The sequence below is a fragment of the Azolla caroliniana genome, unplaced genomic scaffold (genome assembly GCF_043228905.1).
Source record: "Azolla caroliniana isolate FFs.n. ecotype wild unplaced genomic scaffold, voAzoCaro1.0.p SCAF_3, whole genome shotgun sequence".
NCBI classification, from domain to species: Eukaryota; Viridiplantae; Streptophyta; class Polypodiopsida; order Salviniales; family Salviniaceae; genus Azolla; species Azolla caroliniana.
Window position 1 is genome coordinate 13916722 of NW_028230438.1, and position 19288 is coordinate 13936009.

Sequence of the window (19288 nt, forward strand, 5' to 3'; positions counted from 1 at the left end):
ATTAAAAACGACGCTCATCAAACAAAACAGGCGGAAAAAACATGATTACCTTCCGGCGAGGAAAGGCTAAAGTAAGGGTACCTACCCACCCTCAATCGAATACCGGCAAGGAGCTGACTCCTGTGAAGAAGCCACATTCCATTCATTTGCTTTCGGATTGCCTCCTGTGTTTCCCACTCCGTTGTTTGGCCTTTTGACATGGTGGTGACTTGTTGTATGTCAGCGACTTTTGCTACCACCATATTTATTGTTGGTCGTTTCTCGTAACTTTTAACCAGACATTGATTACTGTAATGTCCTTCTTGCTGGCAATAGTAGCAGTACGCTTTCCGGGTGTTGCTGGATTCGGCGTTCGCTCCGTTACCCGGTTGAGGTCCTATTGGCGGTCGGTTAAGTGCTTGGCCTTGGTCCAGTTGGGTACTTGGTGTGCCCTTGTATGGCTGCCATTGGTGGTCCTCCTTTCTAGCGTTCCGTTTTTTGTTGAAGCATTTTTTGTTCCGGTAACCCTGTCGGGGCCGGTTTTCATAATTGCCTTGATCCTCCCTCCGTTGGTTGTAACCGGGGGAGTGATCCCGGTTGTATCGCTCATATCAATCACCGTTGTAATCCCGGTAGCTATCCTACTGGTCTCGGTCGTAAGCGTCTCTTCTGTCGCTGTACCGGACATCTTGCGCCGAACGGTAACGTTCATCTCGCCGCCAACGTTCTTCTTCCTCCTCCCGGTTACTCCGGGGTTCGATTTGCCGGACCGGTGCCGCTTGCCGATTCAACAAGTTATATTCACAACGATCCATTGTGTGCGTTCTAGAATGGCATAACATGCACTATGACCGCATGGTACATTCTATTGCAGAGTGCTTGGCATTGAGATAAGTCGTACATTGTATGGCTTGCCGAAAACTTAGGTCTTCGTTCATCAGGAAGGCACGCTGGAGTGCCCCCATTGTTAGCCACGAGCTTGTTTCCTCCATCTCCCTGACCCGGTCTATGACCTGGTCAATCGTGCTGGTGAGGAAATCAATGATTGTGCACACCATACGTAGGGGTTCTCGGAGTGCTGCGAGGAATATTGCTTTAGCCTCTGCTTCCGGTGGTGCCCGATTTAGCTGGTTGTGCATTCGTTGGAACCAGATTATGAATTGTTGAATGGTTTCCATAAGTTCCTACCGTATGGTGTAGAATAGGCCGACCATCTCCCGTTGATCCACGTCCTTGTTGAAGACTTGTAAAAATTTGTTTTTCAAATCTTCAAACGTAGTGATGGTGCCGGGCATGTGCATCAAGCGCCATCACGCAGCTGGTTCTTCCAAAGTCATGCCGAATTCGGCAATCTTTGAGTGTTCTGCTTTGGCAGTGTTTAAGCGCTGTGACACATGGTTCGCTTCCCAGGTTTGTAGAAATGCATACACATGGGCTTCTGCATCTGGATCATCCTTGTACTTGGGATATTGGAATGGCATGTCGTCGTCCGGTGTCGAAACACAGGTTGGTGGTGTTGGAGGTTTCCCCTCCTCTTCTGTCGGTGTCAGAGGTCTTTCCTCCTCTTCTTTCGGTCTTTCACATGGCGGTGTCAGAGGTTGTTCCGCCGCTTGCCGGTCTGGGGCTTCTAGTTCCGTTAATTCCGGTTTTGGTGTCCGTAAGGTGTCCGACTGCTCGTCCTCCGGTCCGTCTGGGGTGTCCTGGATGCTATGGTAATTCGAATGGGCATTGCATTTGTCCGAATCCGATTCGAAGGTTGAGAACGGTTCCGAATCGCCTTCCCCTGTCGCTAATGCCTACAGAATGGATTCCGCGTCCCGCAGACTGCTCAAGCTGCTTCCTTCGTCCGGGTGGGAATTCTGCTGCACGCGGAGTGACTCCGCGGCCACTCACCAGATTACTTTCGAAAATGATCGATCCACACGGATCTCTTCTGCCGCCTGATGGAAAGCCTCTCGCTTCCGCAATCATTCGGAAAGTCTTCTTGCTCGCTCTGTAACTGGGTCGTTTGTTGGTCTAGTCATCCATTCCCACCGTTGTTCGTTGCGTTTGAGCAGGAATCGTGGTCGACAAAAACTGTGTTATCCCTAGGGGCCGGACAATGCCCTAACACAAAGTGTCCCCTTTAGACACTTCACCTAAGGGGTGTTGCGGTGAGATAAACTTAGAACGAACTATTAATGAGACCCTAATCGATTACTAATCGCCAGGATCATTAATCACAATACACGTGTAAGATGAATTACACTTAGCACAGAACGGTAATTAACACTAATTAAGATATAGAACAAAAACACTCTATTAATTATCCGCTATTTCATTACAAACAGACAGGGTCCTTTTATAGATCATCGGCTCTAGGTACAAACCGGTGCCAACCGCCAACCGGTGACGAATTGGTTCAGATCCGGATTGGCATACCGATTCCAGGTCCGTCCGTTCGCTTCTCAAAATAATAATTGTAGATTAATTATCCCTTTCCCATTCTAGACTTTATCCGGCTTTCAAGTCTTTGCCGGCCAACGCTACCGAGGACGAGGCTAAGGAAACCTTCCTTGCCGTTTTGCGCCGACCCATGTGAACGACGCTGGGCATGCTCGATTTTACAAGCCAGACAACGGACAGAGTCATCGACCCGGTGATGGGAAATCTGTCCCTCCGGATGGGATCCGGTGATGAATGAAGAGGACCCGGTGAGAACCAGAAGAGACCTGGAAACCGAGTTGGATGGACTCGGTGAGAACCGGAAGAGATCTGGAAACCGGATCGGTTGGACCCAGTGAGAACCGGAAGAGAAGAAATATTTGTAAATATATTTTGAGTAAGCCTATTGAGCAATCACTTCGAGAGTGTTGTTGTCATATTGTTATATGTGCATAGAGAGAGAGAGAGAGAGAGAGAGAGAGAGAGCGTGAGAAGAGCTACGAGCACTTTCTGTTGTATAGTGACATAGAGAGAGAGAGAGAGAGAGAGCGTGAGAAGAGCTACGAGCACTTTCTGTTGTAACCGACGTCTGGCGAAGATCGTGAGCACGAGGTCGTTGCCTCTGTGTTTCCACTTTGTATTACTATGGCAGAAAAGGATTACAGAACACGGCCTATGGCCGGTGACCTTACGAGTTTATCTACTTCAAATGACTAAGCTAGTGCTTCCGCCTATAATTTTCTTCTCTCTCCTTTTCTGAGGTACTGCTCCTCGTTTAAATAACTTTTCCCCTAACATACAGCCGAGCCATCGGTGGCCCGTGATACTCGGACTCGGCGTTTGCTAATTTCCTAATTTTACATTTCTGTCCTCTAGACAACATGCGGTGCTTTGTACATTGTGCCTTTCGTTGTCTCTGTCGTCGTGGTGCCGAGGAGCTCCAGGTGCGCATCTTCCATTGCGTTCGGTGGTGCCGTGGTGACTTCCGGAATTTCTTCTTCCGGGTGTAGTGGTCCTTCTATTATGTGGTCCTTGGGGTCGTTGTCAGGGAGTATGATTGAGACTGCTCTTTTTTCCTCTTCTTCCTTTTGCTTGTTTTCGATTTCCTGGTGAGCTTTGACCTCTTCTTGGAGCTTTTGTAGCTCGGGTGTGTGGCCGACCGTGGTGGGGTTTGAGGCTGTGGCTTCTTGGAGTCGGTGCTCCAATTTGGCGATTATCTTTTGGGCCTCCTCAAGTTGTTCTTTTACGTAATTTTTGGTCTTGTTCGCTGTCTCGTTCTTGCGGACAATATCTTTTGCTCCGTTCCGCATTGTGGGAAGCCCCTTGTGTACTTCGACTAAAGCTATGTTTAATGGGGGCAACTCGATTCCCATACGGCCCTCATCCACGTTCCTCATTCGGCCGATCTTGCTTAGAGCGCGTTCTTCCTCACATTCGATCATTCCGGCCAATGTTCGCTTGATCATTTGTCTTTCCTCGTGCTGCTCCACCATGCGTTGTGAGACCTAGATTTGTTGCATGGGCAAGAATTCCATTATTTCGAAGGAGGTACTGAACTAGAGTAGCGCTGCGAATTCATGGGCCACGACTTGCATCTCCGGGTAAGCCTGTCAAAGTTAATATGCAGAAGCTTTGATGAACCAGTTTATCAGGATAGCAACATAAAGCAGAGAATGAAGGTTTAATGGAAGCTTAAGAACAAAGAATACACAGGAGAGATAGAGAGAGCATAAAGCATAAACTCAATTCAAAAGAATAACACTCTGTACATACAATGTGCTCTGTGAGCACTTTTATACAAGTTCTTAAAAGGACTGACAAGTACTTCAATGCTCATACGAGTGACTCACACTTACTCCCAAAAATATGCCTACGTACTAGACTAGATTCATAGGCCTCTAACGGTCTACCAGTTAAAATTCAATCCAGTTCTTGGTTCCGTATACTATCCGGACACCAATCCGGATACTGATCCAGCTTTGGCTTATTCAGCTGATCCGGATCCGGTTGTGCTTGTCCGCTCAACATTCCCATTCAAGCTCAAATCACGGTCGGATGGCAGTGTCTGTGGTAGTCGGTTGTTCTTTCCGGCCCCTCCTAGGGTCCTCCCACCTGGCTCGAGCTCCTCGACCCGTCCGATCCCACTTTCCACGACCCGTCCGGTCTTGCGCCTCTCGACCTTCTCTGTTGGCTTGTCTGCTCATAAGGCCCTTCTCAGCTCCTTCGCTGTTGCGGCTTCGGCGATTCTCGACCCGTCGGTTCCTCCGTGTCGGTGTCGACTTCCGTTGCCTTCTCGTCCGTTTGGCCTTCAGTTGATTTGGCTCCTCCGAATCAAACACCTCTTCTGAACCAGGTGCATCCGATTCGTTCCAGCTCTTGTCCAAATTGGTTTTCTCCAATTCGTCCTCAATCTTTAGGCCCTTCACCACATCGGACGATGTCTGTGTCTTGGCCTTCTTGGCTCTGCCTTCTGCTTTTTCGGTTGGCTTCGACTTGGGCTCTCTATTCCGGTGGCTCCCCCTACATCTGATCTTGGATTCTTTAGCCATCCCATGCACTCCGACATCTTCGGTCGGGCTGAAGTCGAAATTGGTGTCTGACTCGGTTTTTCGATCATCTTCCTCATTCCTCCTTTCATTCCTCCCCCTCAAGTTCGGCATATTGAGGTATTGCACACCCAGTGCACCAGAAAATAGCTACAACTTGTCTAAGCCCAGGGGTTTGGTGAAGATATGGGCCACCTACTGATCTGTCGGAACATACAACAATTCCACTTCACTGGAGAGAATGCGCTCTCAGACAAAATGGTAGTGCACCTCAATGCGCTTTGTCCGGGAATGAAAGAGGAGGTTGTTTGCCAACTAGATGTTGTTGAGGTGGTCTCCGTAGATTGTCGTCGAATCAAACACCTCTACTCGCAGATCCTTTAGGAACCGCTTCAGCCATATGGCTTCGCACATTGCGACAACCACTCTCAGTATTCAGCCTTAATTGCTTCTTACTACTCTAGGCGAACATGGCGTGTCCAAGGGAAAACGCATATTCGGATGTAGATACCTATGGTTGCCAATATTTCCAGCCCAATTGGCATCCGTGTAGCCGGCAAGTTGTCCGGCTACACCGGTCTGATACAACAACCCCCTGTCCTTAGTGTTGTTAACATACCTGAGTATTCGGTGCGTGCAATGAAGGTGCTCCACGGTCTGATGTGCCATAAATTGACTAATCAATGTGACTGGATAACTGAGGTCCGATCAAGTGATGGTCTGATAGATAAGGATTGATAGAAGTACTGACAGGTACTTCCATGCTCATACAAGCGACTACCACTGACTCCTAAAATTATGCCTATGTATTAGGCTAGATTCATAGGCCACTAACAGCCTACCGGTTTAGGGTTTAGGGTTTCTAGGGCCCATCCGATCAGGCGCACCTCGACCTTCTCGGTCGGCGTGTCTTCTTAGAAGGCCCATCTTAGCTCCTTCTTTGTTACGACTCTAACGCGTCTCGACCCATCAGTTCCTCTGTGTCGGTGTCGACTTCCGCTGCCTCCTTGTCCATTTGGGCTTCAGTTGATCCCGCTCCTCTGAATCAAGCATTGCTTCCGAATCGGGCGACTCCTATTTGTTCCAGCTCTTGTCCAAATTGGTTGTCTCCAATTCTTCCTCAATCTCCAAACCCTTCACCACGTCGGACCTTGTTCGGGTCTTGGTCTTTCAGGCTTTGCCTTCCACTTTTTCAGTTGACTTCGACTTGGGCTCTCCATTACGGTGGCTCCCCTGTGTCTGGTCTCGGCTTTCTTATTTGTCCCATGCACTCTAATTGGTTTTCGACTCGGCTTTTTGGTCGTCTTTCTTATTCCTCCTGTCATTCCTGCCCCTCAAGTTCAACATATCAAGGTACTACAAACCCAATGCAACGGAAAAATGCCGCAACTTGTCTAAGCCAAGGGGTTTGGTGAAGATGTCGGCTACCTGCAGATTCGTCGGAACATGTACAGTGTTGGGAGATAGGTCCCTCTGGATGGGAAGGGAGAAGAACAGTGCCGATGAACAAACTCGGCCGAGGCTGATAGGCCGAGGCCGAAACCGGATGAGGAGTACCCGGCTACGGAGAGCCGGATGATACAGACCCGGTATGAACCAGATGAAGAGTACCCGGCTACGGAGAGCCGGATGGTGCAGACCCGGTATGAACCGGATGAAGAGTACCCGGCTACGGAGAGCCGGATGATGCAGACCCGGTATGAACCGGATGAAGAGTACCCGGCTACGGAGAGCCGGATGGTGCAGACCCGGTATGAACCGGATGAAGAGACATATTAGTAAATATGTTTCTGATAGTCCATCGTGGCTACATTTGTAAATAGCCGAAAAGTCATATTAGTATAAATATGACTTAGGGCAAACCTTTTAGGAACTGTTGTTGGAGTGTTGTCATTTTCTTGTTGGTGCAAGAAGAAGAGAGAGCACGTAATGTTGTACAGAGAGAGAGAGAGAGAAAGAGGTCGTTGCCTCTGTTGTAACCGCCGCCTGTGGCGAAGATCGTGAGCACGAGGTCGTTGCCTCCGTGAACTCACTGTTTTGTACATTCTTACATAGTGACAGTTTGCAGCCTGTGGGCTGCCGTGGTTTTTTCCCCTAGTTTGGGGTTTTCCACGTAAACCTCCTGTGTATCTTCCTCTTCTTTGTGTCGTGTTCTATTTCCCGTTTTCTATGTATCATTCTAAGCTCGGTTGTGGCCGAGCGTTGCGCATAAGGAACGACTAGTTCCCGTCATACAGTTCCACTTCACCGGCAAGAATGCACTCTCAAACAAAATGAGAGTGCACTTCGATGTGCTTAGTCTGAGCGTGAAAGATGGGGTTCTTTGCTAACTAGATGTTGCAGAGGTTGTTGCAATAGATCGTCGTTGGATCAGACACTTCTACTCGTAGATCGTCCACGAGTCGCTTGAGTCATATGGCTTCACCCGTTGTGATAGCCGCTCCTCGGTACTCGGTCTTCGTGCTCGATAGTGCAACTGTCGGTTGCTTTTTTCTGCTCCAGGCGACTGCCCAATCTGGTTGTAGCCCTACGGTCCCCAACATTTCTAGCCCAATCGACATCCGTGTAGCCAACAAGTTGTCCGGCTACACCGGTCCAATACAACAACCCCCTGTCCCTAGTGCCGCTAACATACCTAAGTATTCGGTGTGCGCATTTAAGGTGCTCACTGGTTTGATGCACTATAAATTGACTAATCAATCTGACCAGATAGCTGAGGTCGGGTCGGGTGATGGTCGGATATATAAGGCTTCCGACTATGTGTCAGAAGCTTTTCGGGTCGCATGTCATTTTGGAGTCACGGTGAATCTTCACATTCCGGTCCAGAGGTGTCGAGACGGATTTGCATTCCGTCATACCGAAGTTGAAGAGCATACTCAACACATAGTGGCGTTGACTGATCAATATGCCTTCCGGGGTGCGGATCACTTGGATCCTAAGGAAGTAATGAAGGTCCCCAAGATCCTTCATGTCAAATGATGCCGCAAGTTGGGATTTGATGCGGTCAATTTCGTTCAAGTCAGCACCGACGATGAGAAGATCATTCAGATAGAGCAGTATGTTGCCGGCCCGTTCCGACCTTACCAGATGAAAAGTGAAGAGTCCGATTTCGACGGACAAAACTCCATCCAATGCAGTCGCTGCGTGATCTTCGCGTTCCAGGCACACGGGGCTTGCTTGAGTCCGTAGGGGGACTTTTTCAATCGGCACACCGCCGATGTATTCACTCCAGACTGAAATCCAAGGGGTTGAACCATAAACACATGTTCCTCGAGATCACCTTGTAGGAACACGTTTTTCACATCCATTTGATGTAGATGCCACCCGTTGTCGTGCAAATCCGCTAGCTAGTGCGGATCGTGAGGCAAAACCGTCGGGGTTCTGGACCGGAAGGATTTAGGGCTGAATGATTTATACACTTTAAGTTTTCAGACGAGATATTTCCGTCAAATAAGAGTAAGATAGTATGAGAAATTGAATAATACTTGATTATATTAATGCATAAACAAATCTTCGAGTAAGAGAGTATGCAAGATCAAATAATGATTAATTATGCTGATGAGTAGGAGCGTATGAATAGCACTAAACTATATCTATACGTAAGCAAAACCATTAAGAGAGTATGAGAGAGGAAACATAGAGAGTTTTTATCACTAAATCATCCATATAATGGACTTATTTTGATACATGATTTTTTTATATCCCCCTTTAGGGTTAAGAGTATGAGAGAGGAAACATAAATCATTTCTTCTTCAAATCCCTATCCATCTCCCCTATTAGAGATTAGGTACTAAAGTAAGCATAAAATAAGGATATATCAATGATAGATCTAGAAAGAATAGAGAGAAAAGAGAGAAAGAAGGGTGCCGATCCACCCGACCACCCCCGAGCGAAGGGATCGAGACGGACTCGAGCCTCGATCGGCGTCCCATACCACCGCCTTGGCGTCGAGTCGTACCTGGACGATAGCGCGCTTGCTACAAGAGTCGTTCCACTCACGGACAGAGTCTCGACGTAGTCAATGCATGCCCAAATGAGGGTAGCTAGGCCTCTTATTTATAGTAATTCTCAAGGCCCCCAGCCATGTTCACACTTGGCCTCATGGGTTGTCTCAATCCCGAGGATTAAAAGTAATCCTCCCCTTCTTTAGACTCTTTGTTTAACCCTCACACTTATCCACGTGTATAGAATACTACGACAATTCTCACCACGGGATATTATATGGTCATGCCCGTAACATACTCCCCCTCTTTAAAACATTGCACTCTTGCAATGGAAACTTAGGGAAGTTAGTTGTTAGAGTCGTTTCGCGTTCCCATGTGGCATCTTTGATTGATTTATCCATCCATTTTATTTTAAATTCTCGGATTTCCTTAGCACGTAATTTTTTTGTTTTAACATCGAGAATTCTTTCTGGTACATGTGGTTTAGAAGATAAATCTTCAGAAGTAACCAGAGTTTCAGTTGTAACTGTATTGTCGCCAGAACCTAGAAGTTCTTTTAGACGACTTACATGAAAGACTGGATGGATTCCAACACCATCGGGAAGAGCGAGACGATAGGCTGATGATCCAATGCGTTTGAGGACTGTAAAAGGTCCACAAAACCGTGGGGCTAACTTAGCGCACTTACCCGTAGACAATGTCTTAGAATTGTGAGGTACACGTAAAAATACCTTCTGTCCAGGGCTGAATACACGAGGTTGCCTGTGATGATCGGCATAAAAACGCGCTCTATCTTGAGCTGTTTTTATATTATCCCGTGCAATATGCAACATATCTTGCATATCCCGAAGAAAGTTTTGCGTACTTCGCAACTCATCATGATGTATATTAACATCAATCGGGGCTCGTGGCTGAAATCCATACATCAACATAAAAGGACTATATCCCGTCGACGTATGCTTGGAGCTGTTATAAGCAAACTCCAAAATTGGGAGGTAACGTTCCCATTTTGTTGGTTTTGCACCAACGTATGCTCGAAGCATGTCCTCAATAATTTGATTTACTCGTTCTGTCTGTCCATCGGATTGAGGATGATCCGTGGAGCTCATGCTCAACGTGGTTTCTAACTTCTTAAAGACTTGCGTCCAGAAGTCACTAGTAAACTTTGGATCTCGGTCACTCACGATATCCATCGGTAACCCGTAAAAACGAAATAACTCATCAACGAATTGGTAAGCCAATTCAGGAGCTGTTACCGTGGTTTTAGTAGCAATAAATCTGGCCATTTTAGTTAGTCTGTCAACCACAACCCATATGGCATCATGACCTTTTTGGGTGCGAGGAAGGCTAACAATAAAATCCATGGATATACTTTCCCACTTATTATTGGGAATGTCCAAGGGATGTAAAAGTCCTGCGGCTTTAAGTCGCTCGGCTTTGTTAACTTGACATTGGTGACATTTAGTCACATAGCTATGTATGTCAGGACGCATCTTAGGCCAATAAAATTGAGTGGAGATGAGAACGAGTGTACGATGTATTCCAGGGTGCCCTGCTGAGGGTGCATCATGGCATTAAAAAAGAATTCTCTTTTTGACCTCAGGTAAATCTGGAACACAAACCTTCCCATTACGGTAGAGCAGACCGTTAGCAATGTGGAAGTATTCCTTCGAGGGTGTGGTGGTGTCTGTTCCAGACTCGACTCTTGCCCAGTATTTTGCAAAATAATTGTCATCAGGATACTTTCCTCGAAGGTGATCATAAAGATCTGATGTTATTTCAGTGAAGCTAAGCATGTTAACTTCACGGATGCGACTTAGTGCATCAGCGACAGTATTCATGGAACCTTTACGATATCGTATGGAAAAATCAAAGTCCTGGATGAGATCAGCCCATCGTGCCTTACGACCTTTCAGGTCTTGTTGGTCACAAAAATATTTCAAGGACTCGTGGTCCGTAGTTACCACAAAGCGATTTCCATAAAGATAATGGCGCCATGTTTTGAGCGCATGTATAACCGCAAATAATTCCTTTTCTTGAACGGTATACCGACATTGAGCAGAATCAAGTTTCTTACTCTCGAATGCTATTGGTTTACCATCTTGATACAAGACAGCACCTATAGCATAATCGCTTGCGTCGGTTTCAACCTCAAAAGGTTTTGAAGGATCGGGTAAAAGAAGTGAAGGAGCCTTGCATACCAAGTCCTTGAGTTCCTTAAAGGCGAGGTCTAGTGTAGCATTCCACACAATAGGTTTTGTAGACTTACGCGTTTGACCTTTTAGAAGATCAGTAAACGGCGTCGTCAATTGTGAGTAATTACGAAGAGATTTTCGCAAAAATCCGACAAAACCAAGGAATGATCGAACTTCTCGAATATTCCGAAGAGTGGGCCAAAGCTTGATTTTCTCGATGCGAGAAGGATCAATTTCAACTCCTCGTTCGGTTATGAGATGTCCAAGATAAGTAATTGATTTCTTGAAGAACTCACATTTTGAGATCTTCGCGTAAAATTGTTTGTCACGCAATATTTGTAAAACAAAGCGGACATGTCTAGCATGTTCTTGTAATGTACGGCTATAAACTAAAATATCATCTAAGAAGATAACGACAAATTTTCCAAGTTGTTCTCGGAAAATGTCATTCATTTCTTGTTGAAATGTAGCCGGAGCATTGGTCAAACCAAAAGGCATAACCAAAAACTCATAATGGCCGTAGCGCGTACGAAATGCTGTTTTAGGAACATCGTCCTCACTTATTCGTATTTGATGGTAGCCAGTACGGAGATCAAGTTTCGTAAAATACCGAGCTCCCTGGAGACGGTCAATTAGATCGTCAGCCCGGGGCAATGGGTACGAATTCTTGATCGTCACTTTATTCAAGCGTCGGTAATTAATACACATACGCCATGTGCCCTCTTTCTTTTTAACCAAGAGAACTGGTGCACCCCATGGAGATTTACTATAACGTATATAACCCATTCGTAAATAGTCCTTAAGTTGCTTAGCTACCTCATCCTCTTCAGATCGACTTAGGCGATACAGAGGTATACTAATGGGTGCAATGCCAGGTACAATATCTATACGATGGTCTATATTACGTTTAGGAGGTAAACCATCGGGTAGTTCACTCGGAAAAACATCACGAAAATCGTTTACGATTTCATCAAGTTGTTTTTGTTCAAAATATGTTAATTGACCCGAGACATTATCGATATTGTAAACGTGAATGTCCGGATCAAGTACACAATAAAATAACGTAGAACAAGACAACTCGGATATTGATGGACACGAGGAAACAATCGAGAGGGATTGTTTTGTTACACATTGAATAAAATGCGTACAATCGTTGAGTACAAAAGAAATGGAATGGCGAACCCAATCAATAAATAAAGAAGAGCTTTTATTATAAAACCAGGGATAACCCAGTATTACATCGGTGGTACTAAGATTCATTACATGGAAGTCTACTTCCTCTATATAGGTATCAATAGAAATTCCTAAAGAATGAATCGCCCCGTTGATGTGTTGTACTCTTCCATCAGCCAAGTGCACCGTGTAGGTGTGATCACTTACGGTGGGTTGGATTCCCCATATCTGTACCAAACGATCATTCACAAAATTGTGTGAGCTTCCCGAATCAAATAAAAATTGTACGGGAGATCCATTGATATACCCGTTTGCACGTAGTAAATCATTGGGACCCAATACATAATGAGGGAAAGAACATTGACAATTACTCAAATGATGTGTATAGACCTGAAGGACATTAGGAATCTGACCTTTATGGTCTGTAGCTTTAGGTTTGGCGTCGTGCTCTTTTCGTTGGAGCTTACGACATTGCTCTTTTGTATGACCCTTCTTTTTGCAGAATACGCAAAAAGGATGTTGTCGCTTATAATCGCGATCCATGAATTCGTTGGGTGTCTTGCGTTTCCCAACGAATTGCGACTGCTTAGTCCCGGGCGCTTCGTTGGGTTTGTTATGGTCCTTCTTCGAAGTGCGTTGATAGCGAAGAACTATCTCAACGGCCTCTTCGAAGGATTTTGGATACTTATCGTGCACTATCCAGTGATAGTCCGAATTGGGGATGCCATTGACAAAACAAGCTATTAACCAATTGTCCCCTTCTAGACCCGATTTTTGGATTTGGGTTCTAGCATGGTGGACATAGTCTTCTAGCGAGGAAAACTTCCTGCTAGAGAGGTTCATTAAAGCTTGTGCTGCCTCGGTTCGAGAGGGAGGTTGTAGAAATTGACCCTTGAAAACTGTGACAAAGTCTGTCCAGGTCTCGGGCAATCTCCCCAAAGTTCGGAGCCCACGCCACCAAGCGGCGGCCTTACCCCCTAGTTCTCGGCCGACATATGCAATCTTCGTACTATCTGGCGTGGGATAGAGCTCAAAATGAGACTCCCATCGGCCCAGCCACGTGCAGATTGCTTCTTCGGTTCTTTCCTTTTTATCTCCCGTAAATGGCTTTACGACAAATGATGGTTCACCCTGACGCTCATCAGGTCTATTAATCTCATTTTGGAGACTAATGACTCGTGCCTCGAGAGCACTTTGAGATTGCCGAAATTCGGTCAACTGCTGCGCGGTTGAACTAAGGAAATGTTGTACTTGTAAAATATACGCCTCAATGGACATTGTCCCAGGAGGATTTCCTTGAGGTCTTTCCGCTTGAGCGGAGGGCATCGGGTCGTTATTCTGAGCCATTGAATGATTATTTCTGGCAAAGAAATAAGATAAGGTCAGACAAATAGTCATAACATATTGTCGTGGTGTAAACATATCATGGGCAAACATTAATCGATATCATGATCTCACGTCAATACCCCTCTAGACGTATGAGATGAGGTTCAAGATCAGGTTACTATGGTAACACAGAGGTGTTTTAAAAACCATGGGGGTGACAAATGAATGCCTTTCCCTGATCTCTATATCGATTTTTTTCATGGCGGCTCCCCGAGGCTCAACCATGTATGTTCGCGTCATGAATAGTTTATACACGAAAAAAATGTTAACAATAACTATGTTTCTGTGCCCACATATGTGGTTTCGGCTCTTTAAGTCCTATTACGAGGACCCCGAAGTGCACTTAGACCTAAAGTCTAAACATGTATTATAGTCATATGTATCAACGATGTTGTATGGTGTTGGTCATATTTGAACTCGAGACCTCGAGGACAAATACATTAAACACTTGAGCCAACCAAGTAGATTGCGCGTCTTGAATGTTTAATGTTTGAGGCGTATTCGAGATATGCGAGGCATTTGCCCCTATATGTTTTTTTTAAAAGAAACATATAGGTCAAGTGGCCTTATTTCTCCCTCATTTATTACCCACTATGGTTGTACGCTACCTACCCTCAAGCCTCGTAAGTACAATGGCATATGCCAAAGTGTAACCTAATGGTCAAGCCGAATGAGCCCTTGTGTCTTCGTAGGCTCATGTGGCCCATCACATGGTCACGTCATTACGAATGGCGCTCGTAAGAACGAGCTCATGGTGGCATCGTATCCATGTAACGAGGGGAGATGTTGGATACGTGTGTCATTAGAGCGACCCTACTTAATGTGGATCAAGCCCGACGTATTCAACATCATTTTGGCTATACGAGGTTCGTTACGTAACGAAAGATCAAAGTGACCAACGAGAATTTCAACAATAAAAATTGTTGATAAAAGGGATGGTGACAACGCCATTCTCACAAAAATGTGAGGACGGCCACCAAAATCCTCTCCCCAATTAGGAAAACATTTGATATTAATCACGTAATCTAAAATATACACATATGTCAATATATCACATATATACGATCAGAGACGTATATAAGTGACCACATATGCGTATACTAAATGAATCGTTTTTTTTATATAGCCAACAATGATGTATTCGGGATACGTAATCGAGGCATATACCTCTACGCACACGAAACATCCGAAAATAAGGTTAAGCGTAATTCGCAATTGAGGTATTGACCTCTTACGCATAGTAAATCCAACGCATATCATTTCGAACGAATCGAGGTATTGACCTCGTACGCGAACGTAACATATGTTCGTGAACGTAATATGCAATTGAGGTAATAACCTCGTACGCATACGACACTCATCACATATGATTTATATGTCAAACGAGGTATTGACCTCGTGGACATATGTAAACGTTTAAGATAACCAATTAAATACCACGTCAACATCATTGAATATATGAAAAAAAAACTACATATTAAGTATACACATGTATAGAAGGGAGAAGAGAAATTAGATAAAAAATTAAGGAAAATTTACCGAAGTTCTTTCGCTAATCCTTGTCTGCATGAAGGCGACCGCACAACGATCAATCGCCATCCCACGCGAAGACAAAAAGAAAACCAAAAGAAACGTTAGTACATAGGCTCTGATACCAAATATTAGAGATTAGGTACTAAAGTAAGCATAAAATAAGGATATATCAATGATAGATCTAGAAAGAATAGAGAGAAAAGAGAGAAAGAAGGGTGCCGATCCACCCGACCACCCCCGAGCGAAGGGATCGAGACGGACTCGAGCCTCGATCGGCGTCCCATACCACCGCCTTGGCGTCGAGTCGTACCTGGACGATAGCGCGCTTGCTACAAGAGTCGTTCCACTCACGGACAGAGTCTCGACGTAGTCAATGCATGCCCAAATGAGGGTAGCTAGGCCTCTTATTTATAGTAATTCTCAAGGCCCCCAGCCATGTTCACACTTGGCCTCATGGGTTGTCTCAATCCCGAGGATTAAAAGTAATCCTCCCCTTCTTTAGACTCTTTGTTTAACCCTCACACTTATCCACGTGTATAGAATACTACGACAATTCTCACCACGGGATATTATATGGTCATGCCCGTAACATCCCCCCTCTCCTTCTTAAGAATAGCTCTTATTTATAAGGTTTCAATGGCTTGCTTTATTTTTCTCCTAAACAAAAGCTTGTCTATATGAGTCACATTTTATTTCCATCATTATTTAATTTTTTTAAATCCAAATTAGACATACAAGTTATGTTTGGAAAGACATTTGAGTTAGCTTTCTTATGGACATTTTCTTGTCTAATTCAGACATCAGATGAGGAAATTGTGAGTTTTTTTCTCTACCTTGCTCCTCAATTCCATGCCTTGCATTTTTTTTTCTCTTACTTTTTCTATTTTTACCTAATTTTGAAAAACCGCTTCTACCTTACTATCTTTTCATCATTTATTACAAAACTTGACTTTGCAATATTAGTTTATTTGGACCACTACTTTATTCTCTTTTGAGGGTGGTTTCGCACTATGTGTCAAAAACATCACAACACTGTTCGTCGTTGCCATTGCTAGTTGGACATAAACGGTCGTCATCTTCACAACCGGCGCAAATGTCTCATCATAATCGATGCCGTGCTGTTGTGCATAGTCGTTTGCCACTAATCGGGCCTTGCACTGGTGGATGGAGCCGTGGCTGTTGTATTTGACCTTGTATACCCAACGACAACTGATTGGCTTCACTACTTTCGATACGTCCACCAAAATCCCACGTCTCATTTTCCGTGAGTGCGTGCATCTCTTCCTCCATAGCAGCATGCCAATTTGAGTCTTTTGCCGCTTCTGCGTAGCTCTCCAACTCACGCAGTTCCGCCACCTTCGTCATGTACGCATAGTGATGCGCCATGTACTCATTATAAGCATACCGTTTGACGGGGTTCTTCTAGCGGGTCGATCGGCATAACTTCGCGTTAGCCGATTTTAAGGCCCTTTTAGCCGACTCAAACTTCTCTTCCGAAGGTCCGTCTTTGTTCTTCTTGGAATCAGTGTAGCTTCAATTTGTCTCGTCTCTTCCAGTGTCATATTGTCTTGTTACCATAGTAATCTGATCTTGAACCTCATATCATACGTCTAGAGGGGTATTGATGTGAGATCATGATATCGATTAATGTTGGCCCATGATATGTTTACATCACAAGATGTGTTAGGAATTGATCGGCCACAACCGTTTTCCCGTTTGTATTCGTGTGCAAAAACCAAGAACTAGTACACAGACAAGAAAAATGTGAAGGTACAGAGACACCGATATTTTACATGGAAAACGCGAAATGGGAAAAACCATGGGGGTCCACAAACCCTAAAATGCAGATCACTATAGTAGAGAGGAAGTACAAAAAATACGGAACTCAGAGGCAACGACCTCGAGTTCTCCTTCGACTGACTGACGGCTATAGAGTTACAGTCTCATCTCTCACTCACGGTTACAAAGGCAACTACCTCGTTATAACTTTACAATAATAATCATTGCACTCTCTATAAGGTTTTCCCTAGTTGCTTATAAACCAAAGCAACTTTCTGGCTATTTACAAGTATAGCCCCCAAGAGGCGTTTTTTATTATTTACAATTATAGTCTTTTGAAACGATTTCAGTTTTCGATTTCGCCTCAGCCGACATACTTACCAACATGGTACTTCTCTTCTTATCCGGAGGGACATGTTTCCCAACAAACTCCCCCTTCACTCCGGCATGGGGTACTTCACCAAACCGACTCTCTGTCGGCACGTGTTCAGCTTTTTGGTTGACAACACCTTCGTCAGCATATCCGATCCATTTTCAGCCTTGTGGATCTTCATTAGAGCAAACTCCTTTTCTTCTACTTGCTCTCGGAGCCACTGATATCTTCTTTGGATGTGTTTGGTGCTCAAGTGGTAGGCGACATTTTTTGCAAGGTGGATGACACTCTATTATCGCAATGGAATTGGAATTCCTCCTGCGGAATTCCCAGCTAATTGATAAACTCCTTCATCCATATGATTTCTTTGCTGGCTTCCACTGCGGCCATACATTTGTCTTCCGTGGTCGACAACGCCACGACCTTTTGCAGCCTCGACTGCCATGAAACGGCTCCCCCTCATAAGTCATTACGTACCTAGACGTGGATCGGCTGGTATCCACATTAGCTGACATGTCCGAGTCAATATAACCTTCTAGTGGGGGGTTACCTGAACCGAAACGGAGACACACGTTCGAAGTGCCTTTTAGGTACCGAAGTAGCCACTTCACAGCGGCCCAATGTTGTCTTCTGAGGTTGATCATATATCGACTAACCACGCCGACTGCGTATCCTATGCCCGGTTTGGTACATACCATCACATACATCAGGCTTCCGACTGTCGGGGCATAAGGAACCTTTCACATCTCAGCCTTCTAGGTTTTCGATTTCAGACGTTGTTCTTTGCTTAGCTTGCAGTTCGTCGGCAATGTCGACCTGACCGGTTTCGCGCTTTCCGTGCCGAATCTTTGGAGCACCTTTGTCACGTATTTTTCTTGTGACAACCACAACAAATTATTTGTTCAATCCTGAACAATGTCCATCCCCTGACTTTGCTTTGCCAGACCCATATCCTTCATCGAAAACAATCTTCTCAAGGCCGTCCTCAGCACTTGGATATTCATATGGTTCCGTCCGACAATTAGCATGCGTCCACGTACAACAGAAGAATGAGGAAATATCCTTTGTCAAATTTCTTCACAAATACATAGTGATTGGCCAACGTTTTCTAGTACCCGTTGTCGGTCATGAAGGATTCAAATTTTTGGTACCATTGCCGAGGTGCTTGCTTCAACCCGTACAGGCTCTTCTATAATCAGCATACCAAATTCTCTTCTTCGAGATCACCGTGCAGAAACGCCGTCTTGACATCCAATTGCTCGACTTCGAGATCCATGTTGGCCGCAATGCTCAACACGGTTTGGATTGACGTCATTTTTACGACTGGGGCAAATATTTCGTCGAAATCGACACCCTTCTTCTGTTGAAATCCTTTCGCGACGATTTGTGCTTTGTACCTAGGTGGATTCCGGCCATATCCCGGTTTCAACTTGTATACCCATTTATTCCAAAGTGCCCTCTTTCCTCTTCGCAGTTTGGTCAGTTCATATGCATGGTTCTCATGCAAGGAATCCATCTCCTCTTGCATGGCACTCAACCACTTTTGGTTTTGGGTATCTTCCTTGGCTTCTTCAAAGATTTTCGGCTCCCCCTCAGCGGTTAGTAGTACACGCTCTTTATCAGGAAATCTTCGCGAGAGCACTTTGAGATTGCCGAAGTTCGGACATCTGATGAGCGGTTAAACTAAGGAAATTTTGTATTTGTAAGAAATACGACTCAATGGAGGATTTCCTTGAGTTCCTTCGGCTTGAGCGGATTACATCGAATTGTTATTATGAGCCATTGAATGATAATCTTTGACAAAGAAATACCTTTATGAGTTCTTGGTTATGCCTTTTGTTTAACTAATGCTCCGACCACATTTCAACAAGAAATAAATGACATTTTCTGAGAGAGCACTTTGAGATTGCCGAAGTTCGGACATCTGATGAGCGGTTAAACTAAGGAAATTTTGTA